Source organism: Molossus molossus, unplaced genomic scaffold (assembly GCF_014108415.1).
Source record: "Molossus molossus isolate mMolMol1 unplaced genomic scaffold, mMolMol1.p scaffold_m16_p_1, whole genome shotgun sequence".
Taxonomy (NCBI): domain Eukaryota; kingdom Metazoa; phylum Chordata; class Mammalia; order Chiroptera; family Molossidae; genus Molossus; species Molossus molossus.
Genome location: NW_023425344.1, coordinates 194395610 through 194414925, shown reverse-complemented (window position 1 = coordinate 194414925; position 19316 = coordinate 194395610).

Below are 19316 nucleotides of genomic sequence, written 5' to 3'. Positions count from 1 at the left end.
TATAAAATAAATCACAAAACTGCCATTTTCGGGAGCGTTTTCTCAATCCACTGAGGTTATGTTTTCTGGCAATTGTTATTTTGGCTCAAATAAACATGAAAATCTCCACAGGTTTGGATGTTTCTTATATCAAAACATATATACCTTTTCACTTAAAGGAAACACTTTATGGCTTTTCTTTGGCATATCCGCATTGCCAGCATCACTACTCTTATGCTTAGGGGCCATTACTAAGTAAACCACGGGCTAATTGAACACAAGGCCTGAGGTAATCTGACAATCAGTCTGATAACTAAGAGTTCTGAGCTGGCGCACCCATCCACAACATAAGGCCAATGTAGAGCAAAATGGCTTTATTGCATGCACCTGGGTGCAGGTGGGCTGAGCCAAGAAGGGTTCAGCCTCAAATCAGGGTTGGGGTATAGGTCATATGACTTTTAGCTTCCAGCAGTTCCTGCTGATGTACTCTGCATGGCCCATTGTCCACGTTGCAGTTGGACTGGTCTGGTATCTTATCCGGCATCTGCTGGGTTATCCACTGTCTTGTAGATAATCCAGATAATCCTTATCTGTACTCAGCAAAAGGCTGAGCAAAGGTCATGCAAGCAACACAATTTCTAGTTTCTGCCTTTTGCAAACTTTTACCTTTACCCTTTAAAACATTACTGGCCCTTTCATTCCCATCTTATAATGATGATAAAAAAAGGGAAAAGGGGTGAAGTTTCTCTTTGTCGACTTCCTGCAGGTGCGGGGTCGTCATGGACTCCTAAAAAGAATTTGTTAGATAACTTCTTGGGGATGGGGTAATAGGATACTTTTACCTGTACTAAAACAAATTGTCCAACTCTCTGGTTGACTAAAATTTGCAGTCGATTTTGTACAATCCTAGTAATCAGGCATAAGCGGCAGGGTCTGAAAAGCAATAATAAGAAGGCTACTACTATGAAGGGGAGTAGCCAGGTTGGTTTAGGCAAGGCTGCTTCTATACTTGTCCAGATAGATTGGACTAGGCGATCCTGACTGAATTCTTTTAGCTACGGGGCATTATCTAGAATTCATTGTGTCCTCTCCTTTACTTGGCTGGTTCAGTTAACGTAGAAGCAACAAGATGTATTTGCTATCATGCATAGACCTTCTTCTTTGACCAATAAATAGACTAGTGCAATGTGATTAGCTATTACCATGCAGGCAAGAGAGTCGAGGGTTTTTGAAAGAAGCTTGAAATTTTCACCAGTATCTCTACCTAGATTTGCCATGGTGATGGTTATGTTTTTTGCTGTTATATAGCATTATAAGTTATTCCTCCCATGAGGCCCGCAGTGGTAATTGCAGCTATGCCTCCTACTATGAGGAGCCCGACTTCCCTTTTTGCCCTAGGATGGCTTCTGGGCTCAGGGCTTGATGAGGTTGAATTAGGGATGAAAGAATGGAGTAAGGTATTGGCTGGGGTGACATATCCTACTGCCCATAAGCCACCCTGTTTTTCTGGTTTTAGGCATTGAATAGTAATTCCTCTCCTGGGGGTAGAAATGTTTAGTGCACCTAAAAACATCATTCCCACTGGTAGGCAACACAGACCAGTCATATTTGGGCCTAGGGAGGTGTTTGACAGACCCACAGTAAGACTCGAATGGTTAAAGCATGATGGGGGGGGAGGGGGGGGCTCGTGCCACCAGCAGACCTGCACCCTGGATAGCGACTAATTTCCCTGGTATGATTTTTTTGGGTATTGCATCAAATCCCTCTGAGCTTGCACATATAAACTCCCACTGCAAGGGTTAGACACATCATGAATAGTTAGATTACAGGTGCCCCTCGTAAGGTTATAGTGAGAGATATCATACATGGTGCCTGCTTTCACGGTCTGTATTTGTACTGAGAATCAAGATCAAGGGAGCTTTTGCCCTTCTGCTCCACAGGAGGATTCTGTCCTCCCTGAGCTCACCTTAGGACATCTGCATTACCTATTGACAGGTGTGCTATCCCAGTCAAGCTCCCCACCTAGCACTGTCCCCAGAGCAGGTGGCGCCCAGCTGGAGCAGCAGAGCACTTGGCGCCAGAAGCGAGAGCCCCTGGGGCTTGCCCCCCTACCCCGCCTCACTGGGTCAGTAAAAAACTATTTCACTGGAGGGCTGGAAGGCCAGCAGCCCCGCCCGCCCCCTCAAGGGGATGGAGAGGCCTGGGGGGGGGGGGGCGGGTATGTTAGGAGAGGAAGCAGATGCTTGGAGGAGACAAAGTAAAGAATGAGAGTGGTTGGTGGGGAGAGGAGTAAAGGTTAGAGTAGCATGGAGTTTAGATCGCTTGTCTCGCCCTAACAAGAAAGTGGGGCAGGCGGGTAACACTGAGAAAGAGTGGAGAAAGATACAAGGGCCTAAAGAGTGAGTGAGTGTCTGGGTTGGCCTGGGTTGCAATTTTTAGCCATCAATTCCCACAACTGAGCATTAAAGAGGTCCCCTAAACTCGGAGAGGGCAGGGTAGGTTGCCCTGGAATAAATTAAAAATGAAATTGGCCTACCTGCTACTGAGCCTATCAGAGTTACCCAAGGTTCGGAGTTCGAGGTGACAGGCTGGGGCGCCTTCAGTCTTCAGCCACAAGGCCAATCAGATCAAGGCTTGGACTGCCCGGTCCGCCAGCCTGAGGAAGGGATGAGGACCGACTCTGCGCAGTCTGTCCGCAGGCCGACTTCCAGTGGGGCCCTCCACGTTGAGGACATGGCTTAGGCGGTGGCCAAGGACTGGGGCATCATCTCACCCAGTGGTCAGTCTGATTGCATTTAAAGCAGGGACCCGGGGCCCACTCTGCTGATCCTGGTGGGGACCCTTCTTCTGTCCCCTGAAGGGGGTTGCTCACCCCTTTGATTAGTGGGGGCTCTGGTAGCAGAGGCCAGCATTTGGAATTCTGCTGTTCTTTGCTGGTTAGCCTCTTCATTGCAATTATTAAAAACCTTAAAGGCTAGATTTAGAAATTCCCGTTGAGGGGTTTGAGGGCCATCTTCACGTTTTTTAAACTTTCTCCTAATGTCTGGGGCCAACTGAGAGATAAATCTCAGATTTAAAATGACAGTCCCTTCTGGGCTAGTGGGATCTAAGTTAGTATATCTTCTCATAGCCTATGTAAGGCAGAATAGAAAGGTTGCAGGTTTTTCTTTCCTTTCCTGGGTTATTTCAGACAGTTTTTCATAGTTAATGGCCTTGTGTGAGGCTTTTTTAAGCCCCTCAATGAGCATATTACCATATGGTTCCTGGCTTTCCTACCCGCCCCATTGTCCTGATAATTCCACCTGGGGTCCTGCCTAGGGACTGCATCGGCCCCTGGCCCCTATGGGATTAGTGGGGGCTGTCGCCTCAGATTATTGGCATGGCCCTGAGCATTAACCCAGACTCAATTTTTATCTTCTGGATTAGGGGTGGAAGAGAGAATAACATGAATATCATTCCAAGTTAGATCGTAGGACTGGGTAAGGTGCTCGAATTCCTGAGTATAATTGGTGGGATCCTCAGTAAAGGATCCTAGTCTTTTATTTATTTGAAACAAATCTGAGAGAGAGAAGGGGACATGAACTCTGGCAATCCCTTCAACTCCAGCTACTTCCCTCAGGCGGCCGAGGTAGGGGACAGATAGAGACCAAAGACGGTTTCCAGGGGCATGTGTAAGGGAGTCTTGGTGGCTGTAGAAGAGTCAGAGCTGGGGTAGGAGGCTCAGGGTAGGGTGGGGCCCACAGAAGGGGCTGGAGGAGGAGGCCCTGCCGGAGGGGCTGAGGGAGGAGGTGGTGGAGCGAGATCAGCTGGGTCAAAGCAGGAACCAGGAGAAGTTAGTGCGCCATCTTCAGAGGGAGGTTTGGGAGGATTGAAGTGGGGTAGGAAGATTTGGGAGGGAGAGCAAGAGTTGCATAAAGAGATGTGTGATCTGAGTGCAAAGGGGCCTGGATACAAGGAACCTCAGACCATTTTCTGTGTTTGACAGAAATTGTCTAGGTCGGTGAGAATGTCAAAAGTGCCATTCTCAGGCTATTGTGACCCATTGTTGAGGCCGCTCAGTGTAGCAGTAAAAAATGAGTCGCCTGGGACGTAAGTCCTGAGTGAGCCCTACCTAGGGTGTGTATATTTTTTTAGGAGACATCCTAGGGGTGTTGTACGAGATATGGACAATTGAGCATTTCCCATGTTGCAGTATGAGATGTGGTGGCCTAGTGGTCCGACAGATACACTAGTGGAAGAAGAAGGCGTCCCCCCTTCTTCCCTGGAGTAGAGAGATGTGCAACTCACCTATATCAGGTGTCCCTAGATATATGGTGAGCTGAGGGAACCTGGTTCCCAAGGAGCATGTCCCAACCAGCGCTGGATTTCGAGAGGCACAATCACACAGACGTGACCGAGAGACCTAGCTCTCATGTCCCAAATGGGAGACAACAGGTCAGCCCGGAGAATCAGACCGGTAGGCAAAAATACACTCACCAGCGAATCAGCGGCCGGTGTTGATGCTGGATCACTAGGAAAGGTTGGAGGTCCGGTATCTGGCTGAGGATGTAATCGATTTTGGTCCGACAGGAGGCCCAGAGTATTCCGGGGGCCCGCAGTTGCCCCCTATGCAGGATCCTCACAGACCTCCTGCGTTTCGGCACCAAATAAAAGATCTGATGTAGAGCAAAATGGCTTTATCGCATGCGCCTGGGTGCAGGTGGGTTGAGCCAAAAAGGGGTCAGCCTGCCTGTACCCACGCGCATGCAATAAAGCCATTTAGCTCTACATCGGCCTTGTGTCGTGGATGTGATCTCCCGCTGGCTCAGACCTTTTCATAACCAAGAGGGCTACTAAGTGACTAATAAGTGGATAGTGTACATATACTGGACAAAGGAATGATTCAAGTCCTGGCCAGGACAGAGCAGGATGACTGAGATTTCATCACACTACTCAGTATGATGCACAATTTAAAATGTATGAATTATTTATTTCTGACAATTTCTTTGTAATATATTTGGACTGAGGTTGACAGTGGGTTATTGAAAACACAGAAAGTAAAACCGTGAATAAAGGGAGACTGCTATAGCTTTCCGTTCAATTTAACACCTACAAAGAAGTATTAATATTCCTCCCATCATCTCCCCTTTATGCATTACATAAGAATCTTCTCTTTCTTAAATCCCCTTGCATTGGATACACCCTGGTCTCCACTCAGGAATCCCCTGTTGCACAGTGGCCTCTGCTGCAGGCTCCCAGACACCTACCACAGTGCAATGGGAGACACAGAATCATGACCTCCCACTGATGCTCTGTTATGCTCTAAGGACTGAGTTGCTGGTGGACTGTTTGTGGAGAAGGGAGCTACGCACCATGACCTGCCCAACTAGGAATTTATGATCAGATCACCCTGTGATATTACTTTTGGTTAGCTGTATTAGAGCACTCCTTTTTCATCCACAGTATTCAGTATAGTAAACATGCTGTACAGGTTTGTAGCCTAGGAGCTGTACGGGGACAGAATTTGTTACCCCCCAAAGTCTTTCTGACATAAGGATTATTTTAGGTAGGTTAGTTTTAAGGTATGGCAGATGTGGGGAAAGCTCTGAAAACCGAGTAGAAGTCACCCATTGTAAAAGATGTTTACATTTGTAAGAAAAAAATCTCCATTTGTAAGGGTGTCTCCCCTGCGGTACCAAGGAGAGGGGGATGACATTATCTCTACATACTCTTTTCCAACAGAAGACAAAGACTTAAATCTGCATAACAACCTTACCCTTGTTTTCTGTGCTCTTCCTGCTAACCTCCCAAAAATAACTCCCCCAACTCCCTCTTCTTTTGTCTTCAGCTGAAGACGGCATTTAAGGTGATGGCTTCAGAATTTTTGGTAAATCACTCAGTTTTCCTGGGTCTTTCTCATGTATACAGGAGGTATACATGCATTAAACTTTGTTTTTATCCTGTTAACCTATCTTTTATTATAGGAATGTCTCAGACAAGAACCCAGAAGGATAGAGGTAAAATTATTTTTCCTCCTTGTCGAGGTAAGAATATCCAGATTTTTACAAAAATTTATTTGAGACAAACAGAGGCTATATGTAGAAGCAAAATCTCAACAGTCTGAAATAAATACTTTAAAGGAACAACAGTTTGCAGCTTATTTTATGCACACGAAGGTGGGAGAAAACAAGGCGAGGATCAGATTCCAGGATAGTAAAGATTACGTACTCTCTAAGGGGTGGTTATGCTTTAGAAGGAGGGATCGGAAAAGAGGCATTTCAAAACTGTGTTAACCCAGTTGCACAGAAACAATGGACAAGTCTTGGTTAAGGCAAAGATGGACCTTGCATTAAAGAAGTTATATGCCTGGCCCTGGCCGGTTTGGTTCAGCGGTTAGAGCGTCGGCCTGTGGTCCAGAGAGACCTGGGTTCGGTTTCTGCTAAGGGCACGTACCTCGGTTGCAGTTTGTCCCCGGCCCTGGTTGGAGGCAGCCACTCGATGTGTCCCTTTTACATCGATGTTTCTCTCTCTCTCTCTCTCTCTCTCTCTCTCTCACTCTATCGGAACAAAAAAAATGGAAAAATGTCCTCAGATGAGGATAAAAAAAAAAAGAAGTTATATGCCTGGAGTGTGACTACCCACCATGACCTGCCCAGTTAGGAAGTTATAGTCAGATTGCCACCAGAAAGGGACTGGGACTGAGGTGGGTCTACCCTGGCATAGTCTGGAATGTGTGTGTTTTTGACTTTGTGCAGGAAAGAGTTCATGATACAAGCTCAGGTGATTTTGATAGTATGTTTATTGAAGCTGGGGACAATGAAACAAAGGAAGGGCTTAAGATGGAAGAAGCAAAATCACAGCAACAGGAATGAGCCTAGGCTGAGCCTAGATGCAGGAAAGGAGGTCACAGCCACGCTGGGTTGCGTGGACTCAGGATACAAGATTCAGAGGTGAAAGGAAGGTCCTTGGAGACAGGTTCAGGTGGTTAGCCTGGGACAGCTGCTACTGCCTGCTGCTGCCCTGGTTATAAGTCTCCTGGGAACCTTTAGAGTTTAGGAAAAAGAAAGCAAAGATACACACCTGATAAAAGAAGGTGAAGGGATGGAGCCGGCAGGCTCAAGGGAGAGCGCACTCTGAGTCCTTTCTTAAGGGTTTTTATGTGTTTTCTAAAGGCAGGAATTTTAGGGGTGGACTCAAACCGAATATTTATCAGCTTTCCCAGTGTGTCCTTTGATATACTGATGCATCAAAATGAGCATATAGCTCTGGATGGTACCGCTCAGTGGTTAGAGCGTCAGCCTGTGGAAGGGTCGTGGGTTTGATTTCTGGTCAAGGGCATGTACCTGGGTTGCAGGTTGAGGTCATGTGAGAAGCAACCAATCAATGTGTCTCTCTCACATCAATGTTTTTCTCTCTCTTTCCCTCCCTTCCACTCTATCTAAAAATCAATAGAAAAATATCCTTGGGTGAGGATTAACAAAAATAAAAATAAAAATGAGCATATAGAGGGATCAGAGTCATTCTCTGGTCAGTTTCACCTTCATAGAATGTCACTGGACAGAGGCTTTTTAGTTTGATACAGTCCCATTCATTTATTTTTGCCTTTACTTTCCTTGCCTTTGGGGTCAAATTCATAAAATGTTCTCTATGGCCAAGGTCTGTAAGTTTGGTGCCTATGTTTTCTTCAGTGTAATTTATTGTTTCAGGTCTTATATTTAGGTCTTTTATCCATTTTTAATTTATTTTTGTACATAGGGACAAACTAATCCAGTTTTGTTTTGTTTTTTATCCTCACCCAAGGACATTTTTCCCCCCGATATTTTGTTCAGATAGAGTGGGAGAGAGAGAGAAACATAGATGTGAAAGGGACACATCGAGTGTTTGCCACCCGCACGACCCAACCAGAGCCTGGAATAAACCGCAACTGAGGTACGTGCCCTTAGGAGGAACCAAACCCTGGTCTCTGGACCACAGGCCGACGCTCTAACGGCTGAGCCAAACTGGCCAGGGCCATTATTTTATTTTATTTTTTTTGCACTTATCTTCCGATAGAGCGGGAGGGAGAGAAGGATGAAGAGAGAGAGAGAGAGAAACATCGACATGAGAGAGACACATTGAGTGGTTGCCAGCCACACAACCCCAAGCGGGGCCAGGGACAAACTGCAACCGAGGTACGTGCCCTTAGCGGGAACTGAACCCCGGACTCTCTGGTCTGCAGGCCGATGCTCTAACCACTGAACCAAACTGGCCAGGGCAATGTAATCCAGTTTTATTCTTTTACATGTGGCTTTCCACTTTTCCCAGCACCATTTATTGAAAAAGCTATCTTTACTCCATTCTGTGTTTCTGGCTCCTTTGTTGAAAATTATCTGCCCATATACATGTGGTTTTATACCTGGGATTTCAATCTGTTCCACTGATCTGTGTATCTGTTTCTCTGCCAATACCATCATGTTTTGATTATCATATCTGTATAGTATAATTTGAAGTCAGGTAGCATGATACCTCCAGCATCATTTTCCCCCCCTCAGGATTGCTTTGGCTATTTGGGGTCTTTTGTGGTTCCATACAAAACTGATGATTTTTTTTTGTTCTGTTTCTCTAAAAAATGACATTGGGCCCTGGCAGTTTGGTTCAGCAGTTAGAGCATCAGCCTGTGGACTGAAGGGTCATGGGTTTTATTCCCTGTCAAGGGCATATAGATGGGTTGTAGGTTTGATTCCCAGCCCCGGTCAGGGTTGTGTGGGAGGCAACCAGCTAATGACCGGGTGAGAATTAATAACAATAAAATGACATTGGGATTTTGATGGAGATTGCATTAAATCTGTATATTGCTTTGGGTCATATGGCCATTTTAACTATGTTGATTCTCCCAACCCACTGAAAGTTTCTTAAAGCAAAAGAAACTGACAATAAAAGAAAGGCAGATGACCAAATGGGAGATGATATTTGGAAACAATAGCTCCAACAAAGGTTTAATATCCAAAATATATAAAGAAGTCTTAAAGCTCAACACCAAACAAACAAACAACCCCGTCAAAAAAATGGGCAGAGAGCCCTGGCCAGTTTGGCTCAGCAGTTAGAGTGTCGGCCCGCGGATCAGAGAGACCTGGCTCTCTAAGGGCTCACTAAGGGCTCATACCTCGGTTGCAGTTTGTCCCGGCCCTGGTAGGGGTCGTGTGGGTGGCAGTCACTTGATGTGTCTCACTCACATTGATGTTTCTCTCTCTCTCCGTCCCAATCTATCTGAAGATAAATGAAAACAAAAAAAAATGTCCTCGGGTGAGGATAAAAAAAAAATGGGCAGAGGACCTCTCCCAAGAAGACATACAAACAGCCAATAGATATATGAAAAGATGTTCAACTTCACTAGCAATTAGGAAAATGCAAATCAAAACTACAATGAGATACCTCCTCATACCTGTTAGAGTGGCCATTATCAACAAGACAAGTAATAACAAGTGTTGAAGAGGTTGTAGAGAAAAGGGAATCCTCATTCACTGCAGGTGGGAATGTAGACTGGTACATCTACTATGGAAAACAGTCTGGCAATTCCTCAAAAAATTAATAGAGCTACCACATGACCTAGCAATCCCTCTCCTGGGTATATACCCAGAAAACTCTAAATCATATATTCACAAAGGTACATACACCCCTATGTTCATTGCAGCATTATTCACAGTGGCCAAGACATGGAAACAAATAAAGTGTCCTGCAACAGAGGATTGGATAAAGAAGAGTGGTACATATACACAGTGGAATACTACTCAGCCACAAAAAAGGATGAAATATTGCCATTTGTGACAACATGGATGGACCTTGAGAATATTATGCTAAGTCAAATAAGTCAGGCAGAAAAAGCTAAGAACAATATGATTTCACTCATATGGGGGATATAAAACTGAAACTTGTGAACACAAACAGCAGTGTGGTGGTTGCCACAGGGAAGGGGACAGGGGTGTGGGGGTAAAGGGGGTCTAATATATGGTGATGGAAGATCATTTGACTTTGGGTGTTGGGCACTCTGTGCAATATACAGATCGTGTAACATGGAAACCCACATCTGAAACCTATATGATCATATTAACCAATATCACTCCAATAAATTTCATAAAAAACAAAGAATGTCACTGGAAAGGGACTGGGACCGAGATGGGTCTGCTCCTTCATGGTCTGGAATGTGTAAACCATTTGATCCTAAGTGTCCTTGGTGAGGGAAGATAAGACTTTGCGATCTATTAGCTGGCTGTAAATTGCTCGGCCTTGTTTAGCTATCTGTCTCTGTTTCCCCTTTCCACATTTTTTAGAAAAATTTTTGCATTTATCTTTTGATAGAGTGGGAGGGAGAGAGAGAGGAAGAGAGAGAGAGAGAGAAACATCGATGCAAGAGGGATACACCGACCCCAACCGGGGCCAGGGACAAACTGCATCCGAGGTACGTGCCCTTAGCGGGAACCGAACCTGGGCCTCTCTGGTCTGCAGGCCGATGCTCTAACCGCTGAGCCAAAACAGCCAGGGCTCCACATCTTTTTTTTTTGTTGTTGTTGTTACTAACCTGCCTCAAGATCACCTTGTGAGGTTACTTTCCACTGAATCCCCTTTTTGTCCACAGAGCAGTAGGCTAAATCATCTAGCTCAGGTGTGCATAGGCTATAACATTTACGTTTGTGTAAGTGCACTCTGTGACGTCCACACGATTGTTAGATAAAATGGCCTAATGGCACATTTCTCAGAAAGTATTGGTAAGTGGCGGATGACTGTACTTCCCATTTAAATACCTGGAAAAAGAAATCTCTTTGGCTCTACTAATAATTATCATGACATTCGAGCAGTTGCTTAGGTTGGGTTCCCACAGAAGCTGACTTGGAGGCAAGAATGTGAGAGCTGGTAGTTAACTTGGGAGGTGGGTCCTGGAAGCTATGTTAGGCATGCAGGGACCTGAGACAGGGAAGGGAAGGAAGCCGATAAGGATTTATTATTGAGCAGATGACTGCTATGGGCAACTGTGCCAAAGGGGAACTCTGGGAGACAGTGTAGAGTATTCCTCAGAGTTATCCCTGTTAAGAGGCAAAGAAGTTGGGTATTTGTCTTTTAACTCCCATCTGTCACTGGCTGAGGGCTGATTTCGGGGGGGTTAACCCATGATCATCCAGCCTGCCCTGTTTCCCTTAGGTAGAAAGTGGCAGGTGCTTACAACAGGATGCTGTCAGCATAATGTGGATCAGGGACTGGAGGGGACACAGACAGGGAACCAACAGCATCTGTTATACGCAGGACTGTATTCTGGTCAAATCACAGGTTGGCGGCCTTTGGATCAGTGTCTAATCTACTTTGGCTCTTGTACGGATTGCAGCTATGTAATATTAAGAATTTAATAGGCTACTTTTACAGGAGTGGTGTGGGCATGTCAAGAACTATGGATTAGCATTTGTAAGTACAGGGAGATAAGAAATATGAAGATAATTACAATGGCAGATCATTTATCTGGGAGTCTAAATACCATAGCATCTAAACAACAGAACTATTAAAAAGAACTTTGTAGATTAAGCAGTGATAGCAATAATGTAACAACTATGTCACTGGTGATGCAAATGTTGTGATAATAGTTGTTTGTAGGTTTAGGCACGTGCAAACTGTTTTTGAAGCTTTGTATTGCAGGTATTCAAATATATTTTATATAGGTTCTAATCCAAATAATATAGAGAAAGAAAAATCAAGAAACTGCACTCATTTTTCCTTCCTTCAAAGTTTAACCCAAAAGCCCACATAGGCAGCTAGGGGCGGGGGATGAACAGCGGTGTGGTGGGCTGGCGGACAATGTTAGAGCCTGAGCAGAGCGACCGGACATCCAGGTGGGGCGGTGACAGTCTGGAACAAGGTGTCAGAGTGTGAGTGGGACAAGAAGAGTGTTCACATGGAGCGGTGGCAGCAGCAATAGGAAAGTAGTTACACATGGGGATGTTAAACAAACATGTGAGTACAGTTGACCCTTGAAGAATGTAGGGCTTATGGGCAAAAGCCCCCTGCACAGTCAAAAATCTGTATATAACTTTTGACTCCCCCAAACTTAACTACAGTCCCTCAGTATCCACGGGGATTTGTTCCAGGACCCTTGCGCATACCAAAATTTGCAGATGTTCAAGTCCTTTATATAAAATGAGGTAGAACAGTGCATAGTTGGTCCTGCGCATCCGCGGATTCCCAACTGCGGATAGAAAATTCTGTTTTTAGTCCATGGTTGGTTGAATCCATGGATGTGAAACTCAGGGTTATGGAGGGCCAATGTATATTTATTGAAAAAAATCTGTGTATGAGTGGACCTGCGCAGTTCAAACCTGCGTTGTTCAAGGGTCAGCTGTATATTGCGGATAACGATTGCCCAGATTCTCACTGCTGGAGAAGATAAGTATGAATGAGAAAACTAGAATGAACCTTGTGTTTTTGGATTGGCTATACCAGTGAACTCATGGATTTCAATAGGTGGGTGGGTAATTAGATGGATGGATAGATAAATATGGTTGTAAATGTAGGTATAAATACATATGTATATACATAGATTCCCCAGCTCTGTCCACTGTGAGAGCCTGTAAACAGCAATATCCCAATAGAATGAGCACATTTAACATCCAGATCTTGGTTTCTAAATTTCATTCTCCATTTAAAGGAACAAGGTAGAGTCAGACAAGGAATGTACAAGACAAGCCTAGAATATCTTGTGTCAGGAAGTTAGGAAGCATTAAAAAATGATGAGGATTTTAAAAAATCCTTTCAATATTTTTCCATTTATCTTTAGACAGAGTGGGAGGGAGGGAGAGGGAGAGAGATAAATGTCAATGTGAGAGAGACACATAGATTGGTTGCCTCCCCCACGACCCCGACCAGGGCCAGGGACCAAACCACAACCAAGGTACATGACCTTGACCAGAATCGAACCTCTGTCTCTTTGGTCCAAGGGCAGATGCTCCAACTGCTGAGCCAAACTGGCCAGGGCAAAAAAATGATGAGGATGTTAAAAGAACAGAATAGCCAGCTTCTAGAGGCTCCCAATGGCCAAAGCTAGGACAATTTGATTGTCAAAATAAGTACCAATAGTACGAATTATAAAATTGAATTAAATAGGGATTCATGAATACATATTGACATTAAATAAATAAATAAAGGAGAAAAATTTTCCTTATAACTAGTAAAAGTAGAAGAAATTATGGAATTTAGAAAATGACTATTTGACAACCATAATAAAAAGTAATCGAGAAAAAACAAACAAACAAACAATGAATGCTAAAACCAGTGGATAAAATTTGATGAAGAATGGGATGAAGAGACTCTCAACAAAATATTTTTTTTAATTAGGAAATTAAATAGTATAATTTTACAGAGAAGCAGCTTGGATTTACCGTAATCAAATGTAACTAATGACCCATTGAAGGGAGTTTCCTAAAACAAAAGGAGTCACTTCGAAAGCAATAATCTTTTCACTTCCAAGGATCAAAATTCTAAGCATCCCTATTTACTACCTTCCATATTCTCCCTCACTATCTCCTCCTCAAATGACCCTCGTGACCACATACCCCATTTAAAAATAAAAGTGAGATCATTCCAGTCTGGTCTTTAAAAGATTTTTTTTACTTTTAGAGCTGCTTTCTTTTCACAAAAACTTCAAAATTGTTAGAATGAAAATTTAGATTAATTTTTCTTTCTTGTTTAAGTTGTGGCTATGTTATTAATTTTTTTTTTTTGTTTTATCCTCACCCGAGGGCATTTTTCCATTTTTTATTCAGATAGAGCGGGAGGGAGAGAGAGGAAGAGAGAGAGAGAGAAACATCGACGTGAAGGGACACATCGAGTGGCTGCCACCCGCACGACCAACCAGGGCCGGGGACAAACTGCAACCGAGGTACGTGCCCTTAGCTGGAACCGAACCCCGGACTCTCTAGACCGCAGGCCGACGCTCCAACCGCTGCGCCAAACCGGCCAGGGCGTGGCTATGTTATTTACAGTGAGAATTGTGACCATAATATATGAGGTTTTGACAGGTTTTTCAAAGTCAGAAAGTTGTTGGTAAAAGGCTTACAGGGATTAATAGCACTCTGTTCTGACAGAGTTTTTTTTTTTTAACTCTGTGGCCATTCCAATTTAAAATGGCCACAAATTCTCTGCAGCTCCTCCCATCAAGAGGTAGAGTCTGTTAGATCTGGGCCGATATTGTGACTTTGACCAATAGAATATGCTGAAGTGACATTGTGAGACTTCCTGGCTGAGACCTCAGAGAAGTCTTGATGCCTGTGTTTTAGCAGCTGCCATGTGAGAACGCCCCAGCTAGCCTACGACAGAGGCCAGTGAGGAGGCAACCTGAGGTGCCCAGCCAACAGCCACAGTCAACTGCCAGACAAGTAAATGAGACCACTCATGACCATTCTGCACCAGTCAATTTGCCAGTAGACACATGTGTCAATCCATCCAACCAAGGAGAGCAGAGGCAAGTCATCTCCATTGAGAGCCTTGTTTAAAATACTAATCCATATAATAATTATTTTTTCTTTATTGATTTTAGAGAGAGGAAGGGTGAGGGAGAAAGAGATGGAAACAATGATGAGAGAGAATATCAATAGGCTGCCTCCTGCATGCCCTACACTGGGGATTTGGCCTGCAACCTGGGCATGTACCCTGACTGGGAATTGAACCGGCGACCTCTTGGTGCATGGGTTGATGCTCAACCATGGAGCCACACCAGCCAGGTAATCCATATAATTATAAGCCTTAACAAACCTGGAGTCAACAAACTATGACCTGTGGGCCAAATCTGGCTCACTGCCTCTTTGTAAATAAAGTGTTATTGGAACAAAGCCACGCCCATTTTTAACATATTGTCTACGGTTGCTTTTCAGTTAAAAGAATAGTTTGAATAGTTTGAATAGTTGTGACAGGGATTGTAAGGTCTACAAAGTCTAAAAATATATATTTACTCCCTTACAGAAAAAGTTTGCCAAACTTTATTTTAAGCCATTAAATTTTGGGGTGGTTTGTTATGTAGCAGTAGATAACTCACACACACCCTTTATAGCAGAAGTGCGGTCAAGTCTTTGCTTGAACTATAATTAATTTCTGTAATTTCGTGTACATATGTTGAGGCCTGTGAAGGCATTTAACTTTATCTAGACCAACATCTGTTTTCATATGAATAACAATGTCATTTTTCTAAATAGAATATGTTAATAATGCTGAGCACAATATCCACTTTCTTGATACAAAGCACTGTTTGAATTTAATAACCAGATAAAATCCAATATGGTTCTTTTCCACCCTCAGAAAATGTTTTATTTAAAAATGATTCATGTTAAAGTGATTTTAACTTGATGTCAGAAATGAGCCTTGGTACTATATGAAAGTCTTTCAGAGTGTAATTATTCACTGTAGAAAGCCAAACTCTAAGTATTACTGCTACATTTTCACAACTTTTGCCTGATAGTCAGCCCTTATCTTTTTTTTCTAAAGAAAAGTAAAATATTAGCCTGTCTTCAACCTTCAAAAAAGTAAGCCATATTTTCTGACTTGTACAGGTATTTTAAAAAACTAATTTTAGGGAGATCAACTATGTAATCCTGGCTTGTTGAAAAGTATATGAATAGATTTCTTCGTGAACTTGGGAAATACGAATAAATATAATGTGTAAAACACTGTCAAACTCTGATATTTATCTGTGTAGTGTGGAAGTTTACTATCTATTCTATGCCTAAATACATGGACAATCAGTTAATGCTGATTAAATGTTACTATTTCTGCAGAAAAATTATAAAATAGAAGTAAATGAAATGGGAAATGTAACATATTTTTCCATGCAGCTTTAAAGAGATACGAAATGTACAGCAGAACAGGAGTGTGCATGGTCAATTGTCTTCAGTCAGTTTTTTTTTTTTTATCCTCACCCGAGGACATTTTTTTTTGCATTTATCTTCAGATAGAGCAGGAGGGAGAGAGGGGGGGAAGAGAGAGAGAGAAACATCGACGTGACAGACACATATTGACTGGTTGCCACCCAGACAACCCCAACTAGGGCCGGGGACAAACTATAGGAACCAAACCCAGGACTCCGGTCCTCAGGCTGACGCTCTAACTGCTGAGCCAAACCGGCCAGGGCTGTGTGTGTGTTTTGATATTACATATATAATATACAAAGGACCAATTTATGTATCATTTTGTACATATCTAACAAACTACCAGATTCTAAATACTTTTGAGTGGAATAGGAATAATATGCATCAATATCAGCCAGACAAATTGACCACTTTTTAAAAATGTGTATTATTGACTTTTTAGAAAGGAAGGGAGAGAGAAATATTGATGTAAGAGAGAAATAGCAATTGGCTGCCTCCTGCACACCCTCTACTGGGGATCGAGCCCACAACCTGAGCATGTGCCCTGACTGGTGAATCTAACCAGGACCTCTCAGTCTATTGGACATGCTCAATCCACTGAGCCACATTGGCCGGGCCAAATTTACTATTTTTAACAATAATTTAATGAAGAGTTGAAACTATTCTGGTTGTTTGTTTATAGATTATAAGCACTTGGGTAAGAGTGCTGAAAGACCAGCAATAAAATTCAAAGGAATCTAAGAGATAGAATAAAGATAGAATTTATCATGCTGGCCAGCGTGATTCAGAGGTTAGAGCGTCATCCTATGCATTGAAGAGTTTCAGGTTCACTTCCCAGTCAAGGGCATGTACCTGGGTTGCGGGTTTGATTCCCAGCCCCGGTTGGGGTGCGTGCAGGAGGCAACCAATCCATGTGTCTCTCTCACATTGATGTTTCTCTCTCTCTCTTTTCTTTTTCTTTCTCCCTCCCTTCCACATTCTCTAAAAATCAATGGGGAAAAAAAAAATTCTCAAGTGAGGATTAACCAAAAAAAAAATTAAATTTGTCAGTAGTTTTGTGATTTGGTCTGAATTGCGTATCCTCCTCTTAACCATATGTACCTCAGAATGTGACTGTATTTGCAGATAGGGTCTTAATGAAGTAATTGTCAAAATGAGTCCATTAGAGTGGACTTTAGTCTAATATTACTGGTATCATATAAAGAGGAGACACCACACACACAGACACACAGAGGGAGGACCACGTGAAGACACTGGGAGATGGCCACTTACAAACCAAGGAGGGATGCTTTGGAGGAAAACAATCTTGTCAACCCCTTGATCTCTGAATTCTAGACTTCAGAATTGTGAGAAAATAAGTTTCTGTTGTTCAGGCCGCCCATTCTGTGGTGCTTAGTTATGACAGCCCTAGAAAAATGTGATAACCAGGGCTTGTAAAAATGTCATACCCAGGGCTAAAGATGACCAAAGGACATGACTGTCATCTTTACAGTTCTGTTGATGCAACAGAAGACTTTGTAAACGGTATACAGTTCAGTTCTTCTGTGGCAGTTTCTCAGCTCCAAGTTCCATCCAAAGACACACATTTTAGACATCTAAAAATAAATGGAAAATGTTTAAATTTTACTTAAGTCTCTTAGAACACACACAAAGTGACTCGATATTCAAAACACATGACAACACTTCCTTTAAAACCTCTTTCCTCATCTAAAAAAACCCCCGTTGTCACAACACAGCCGCTAATCCAATTTCTTTCTCTCTTCTCTCTTTTATAAACTTCCCAAACTCTGTCTTAGCCAGCGCTTATTGGCTTTGCCTTTCTTAGTGCCTCCGCACGTCTTCGGCATCTCTCCAATTTTTCCAATAGATCAATCAAACCTCTTCCCTTTTACCCACTCCACTCGTCTCTTAAAAAGGCCAAGGGACTGACCTTGCCAAGAAAGAACTTCCCTTGACTGAAGGAGGGAAAGAAGGGGCTGTGAACAGTCAGACATCAATTTTTTTCCTGTCAAAAATGCATTAAGCTTTTTGGCAGCTGTTTCACAGGGCTGCTGCTTTAAAGTTTACAGTAAACGAAAATATTTCAGTGTTTAAGTATTAAGTGAAATCACCCCTATCCTGTACTCAGGAATTTTTTTTGTTTTTGTTTTTCTTACATTAAATGCACAACTTTTTATTTCTTCATGGGTTTCATCTTTTGGCCCAGGGTTCCAAAATCACAGGATCGTTTTTTCTTTCATCTAACCCTTAGACATTATTTCTAGTCTTACGAATTTGATAGCCTGGGACCACCAGCTGAGAATGAGTCAGCAATAAAGCGTGGCTGTTTTTATAAAGCTGACTGTGATAGTGAAATATATTAATAGGTCTATGACATCCAAGAGCTAGGAAAGTATCCATCTGCTAAACTTAGCATTGGTCACGCCCTTAAAGTATTGTGCCAAGTTTGGGTGCTGGCATTTTAATGTACATGTGAAATGGCAGGGAGGATTTGAGAGAAGAGTAACAAAAATGGACCCCCCCCAAAAAATGAAATGAAATGTGGTTAAATTAGTTGAGATTATTGAAACCAGAGAGGAAAAACTTTTATGTATTTATGTAAAGCCCCTATACACAATACATTGACCTATTGTTTTTCAGTTTCTCAGGGAGTCCAAGACAAAACAAGAGGACATGGCCTTCAGAAAATGGGAAACAACATAGAAGTCTAATAATAGAGGATTGCTTACATAAAGTATGGTGCCTCAATATAATAAAATCCGGTATGAAACACTTGATAGAACATAAGGAATACTTTTTCTTTATCATCTCAGAGTAAGGAAGGCTCTTCAAAGAATCACATAAACCCAAGCCATAAAGTAAAAACTACATATAAATTTAAAGTTTCCATTAGGAGAAAAATAAAACTAGAAAGAAAGTTTAAAAATCAAACAGAATAAGTAATATGCAAAAGCCAAATTTCTTCAGTGTATAGAAAAATTGAACAATTCAATAAGAAAATGACTAGTAATGACCCAATAGAAAAATGTACAAAGAATTCAAAGAAAAAGTTTATATTAAGATAAATGCAAATGGCTAATAAAAATAGAAATGGTTATTTAACTCCACTAATAATTAAAGAAATATATGTTATAACTGGAAATAGATATGCATTTTAAAATCTTGTTAAAATGCAAAGTGGAAAAGTTTGATGACACCCAGATTGTCAAGAATATAAGTAAGCAGGCACTCTTACATACCACTGTTAGCAGTATGAATTGGTATAACCTTCTTGGGAGTAATTTGGCAATATTGATACAAATTAAAAATATTTACACCCTTTGATCCAACCATTACACTTCTAAAAATTGATTGTACAGATATTCTTGCACAAGTACAGAAAAAAAAAGACACAATTGCAATGTTGTTATAGGGAAAAAAATACCCAACTATCCATCAATTAGAAACAATAAGTAAATTATGGCTCACAAATATGAATTGTAGGCA